General features: G+C 46.7%; 1 pseudogene; it reads left to right on the top strand.

Annotated features, from left to right (window-relative positions):
• The first annotated feature begins 2603 nt into the window (after nt 1-2603).
• Nucleotides 2604-2721, top strand: LOC124557140 (annotated as a pseudogene).
• The last annotated feature ends 1098 nt before the right edge of the window (nt 2722-3819 follow it).

Below are 3819 nucleotides of genomic sequence, written 5' to 3' on the forward strand. Positions count from 1 at the left end.
AACGTTATACACGTTGCACTTATTTACGTTCTGTGTTCTTTATATTGTTTCTACTTCACTATCACCTGATTATACTGTTTTGTGGCAAAATAAACGCAGCCTTACTAAATTTCGGTTTTTTGCTTTAATTTTGGACACCAGTGTATTAAACTTGCTTTGCCAAGTATGTGTTTAGCTACATTGTATCGTAAGTCCACAAAACCAGCGCTGGAGTGTACTTCCTATACAGGGTGTTACAAAGAAGTACGGCCAAACTTTCACGAAACATTCCTCACACGCAAAGAAAGAAAATATGTTATGTGGACATGCGTCCGGAAACGCTTACTTTCCATGTTAGAGCTCATTTTATTACTTCTCCTCAAAACACATTAATCATGGAATGGAAATACACAGCAACAGAACGTACCAGCGTGACTTCAACCACTTTGTTACAGGAAATGTTCAAAATGTCCTCCGTTAGCGGGGATACATGCATCCACCCTCCGTCGCATTAAATCCCTGATGCGCTGATGTAGCCCTGGAGAATGGCGTATTGTATCACAGCCGTCCACAATACGAGCACGAAGAGTCTCTAAATTTGGTATCGGGGTTGCGTAGACAAGAGCTTTCATATGCCCCATAAATGAAAGTCAAGAGGGTTGAGGTCAGGAGAGCGTGGAGGCCATGGAATTGGTCCGCCTCTACCAATCCATCGGTCGCCGAATCTGTTGTTGAGAAGCGTACGAACACTACGACTGAAATGTGCAGGAGCTCCATCGTGCATGAACCACATGTTGTGTCGTACTTGTAAAGGCACATGTTTTAGCAGCACAGGTAGAGTATACCGTATGAAATCATGATAACGTGCTCCATTGAGCGTAGGTGGAAGAACATGGGGCCCAATCAAGACATCACCAACAATGCCTGCCCAAACGTTCACAGAAAATCTGTGTTGATGACGTGATTGCACAATTGCGTGCGGATTCTCGTCAGCCCACACGTGTTGATTGTGAAAATTTACAATTTGATCACGTTAGAATGAAGCCTCATCTGTAAAGAGAACATTTGCACTGAAATGAGGATTGACACATTGTTGGATGAACCATTCGCAGAAGTGTACCCGTGGAGGCCAATCAGCTGCTGATAGTGCCTGCACACGCTGTACATGGTACGGAAACAACTGGTTCTCCCGTAGCACTCTCCATACAGTGACGTGGTCAACGTTACCTTGTACAGCAGCAACTTCTCTGACGCTGACATTAGGGGTATCGTCAACTGCACGAAGAATTGCCTCGTCCATTGCAGGTGTCCTCGTCGTTCTAGGTCTTCCCCAGTCGCGAGTCATATGCTGGAATGTTCCGTGCTCCCTAAGACGCCGATCAATTGCTTCGAACGTCTTCCTATCGGGACACCTTCGCTCTGGAAATCTGTCTCGATACAAACGTACCGCGCCACGGCTATTGCTCCGTGCTAATCCATACATCAAATGGGCATCTGCCAACTCCGCATTTGTAAACATTGCACTGACTGCAAAACCACGTTCGTGATGAACACTAACCTGTTGATGGTACGTACTGATGTGCTTGATGCTAGTAGTGTAGAGCAATGAGTCGCATGTCAACACAAGCACCGAAGTCAACATTACCTTCCTTCACTTGGGCCAACTGGCGGTGAATTGAGGAAGTACAGTACATACTGACGAAACTAAAATGAGCTCTAACATGGAAATTAAGCGTTTCCGGACACATGTCCACATAACATCTTTTCTTTACTTGTGTGTGAGGAATGTTTCCTGAAAGTTTGGCCGTACCTTTATGTAACACCCTGTATAACTGCCATCTCACCCCGTTACTCGGGGTGAGATGCCTATCTATGTTATTAGTAAAATATTCAAAACGCATCAACCTTAGCGTAATACCAGTTGATCTGTACGTAGAATAGGTTTCTCAGTGAACATCAATTTAGTGTAGAATCTAAACTCCCAGTTCTAGCTAACGTCTTTATCCTCCAAACCTAAAGTTGGGCATCTTCCCCCGATCTTGTCTATGCAGATGTATAATGAAAGACAACTTTGATCGTAGTAGTTAATTAACATAATGGGATATGATACACAACACCACTAGTGATCGTCGGTAACTGGCTAGTGCATCCTCACTCTTCTTTTACTCTCGATTCGAATATGGATGCCTTGTAGTCGTAACAGAACGGCGAAAGCATTCTGAATGGTGGGAAAAGCACGCAGACAGCCAGGAACAGTAGAGCCGGCCAGCACCCCTTGAGCCAATTGGAAGAAGGCCCGCCGAGAGTCAAGAGCCCTCCGGTCATCAGCAATGTTTCTGTAGTGGAGCACCAGCATGTCGAGCTTTGTTCTGAAGTAACACAGATAGGATCTCCCATAGCTGAAACTCCTGGAGAAAACATTTTAAAGCCTATGAGTGGAGTGAGAAGCTTTGCTTTTTAACACAAGGCACTATTGTGCTCAACTGTAGAAAGTCGACTGTTCATCCAGAAAGCACTAGACGTCAGAGATAAACATCTCGGTCCCACAATTTTGGGCATTTGGAAATGTGAGACACCACTGAATATATTGACTCTGCATAAAATAAATGTTATGTAAGAACTAGGGCAACGGCCTTGCCGCAGTGGATACACCGGTTCCCGCGAGATCACCGAAGTTAAGCGCTGTCGGGCGTGGTCGGAACTTGGATGGGTGACCATCCAGGCCACCATGCGCTGTTGCCATTTTTCGGTGTGCACTCAGCCTCGTGATGCCATTTGAGGAGCTACTCGACCGAATAGTTGCGGCTCCGGTCAAAGACAACCATCATCACGACCGGGAGAGCGGTGTGCTGACCACACGCTCCTCCTATCCGCAACCTCAATGAGGATGACACGGCGGTTGGATGGTCCCGATGGGCCACTTGTGGCCTGAAGACGGAGTGCTAATGTAAGAACTGCCAGGATTGCCTAACGTAAATAGAATTTAGATTAGAGAGAGAAACACAATAGCGACGATGAAGATGGTTGGTTGTTCACACGGAGGGGACCAAGCAGCGAGGTCAGCGGTACCATCGGATAAGGGAAGGACTGGGAAGGAAGTCGGCCGTGCCCTTTCACAACAAGCATCCCGGTATTTACCTGAAGCGATTAAGGAGATACTGTAAAATACAAATCAGGATGGCCGGACGTGGGTTTGAACCATCGTTCTTCCGAATGTGATTGCAGTGTGCAAACCACTGGGCCACCTCGCTCGGTGACAATGAAGATTGACTCATTGGTCACAGAGAGAGATAGAGAGAGAGTGAAGTGACGTTTTTCTCTGGAAGATGGTAGGGCATACATGATTAGTTAAAAGCCAGAGCAAGGGGACTTGTGTTTTCTAAGGAGTATTTCTATCGGTTGGAAAAAAATGGCTCTGAGCACTATGGGACTCAACTGCTGAGGTCATTAGTCCCCTAGAACTTAGAACTAGTTAAACCTAACTAACCTAAGGACATCACAAACATCCATGCCCGAGGCAGGATTCGAACCTGCGACCGTAGCGGTCTTGCGGTTCCAGACTGCAGCGCCTTTAACCGCACGGCCACTTCGGCCGGCTATCGGTTGGATCCTGGAACATCAGGAGCCCAGTCAATCTGAATTTAATAAGAGACACAAAATGCGACAGTGCACAGTTTCCTTTTAATTAACATTCGAACAGTAATCAGTCGATCTTCAGGAGCCCCCGCCACCTGGCTTCCATGATGAGACCCGCCGTTGGCTCTGCCGGCCTGCTGAGCCACCTGAGCCTGTGTATTGGGGATGATGTGCACTTAGCCCATGCCAAGCTTATTGGACCTG

Source organism: Schistocerca americana, chromosome X (assembly GCF_021461395.2).
Source record: "Schistocerca americana isolate TAMUIC-IGC-003095 chromosome X, iqSchAmer2.1, whole genome shotgun sequence".
Classification (NCBI taxonomy): Eukaryota; Metazoa; Arthropoda; class Insecta; order Orthoptera; family Acrididae; genus Schistocerca; species Schistocerca americana.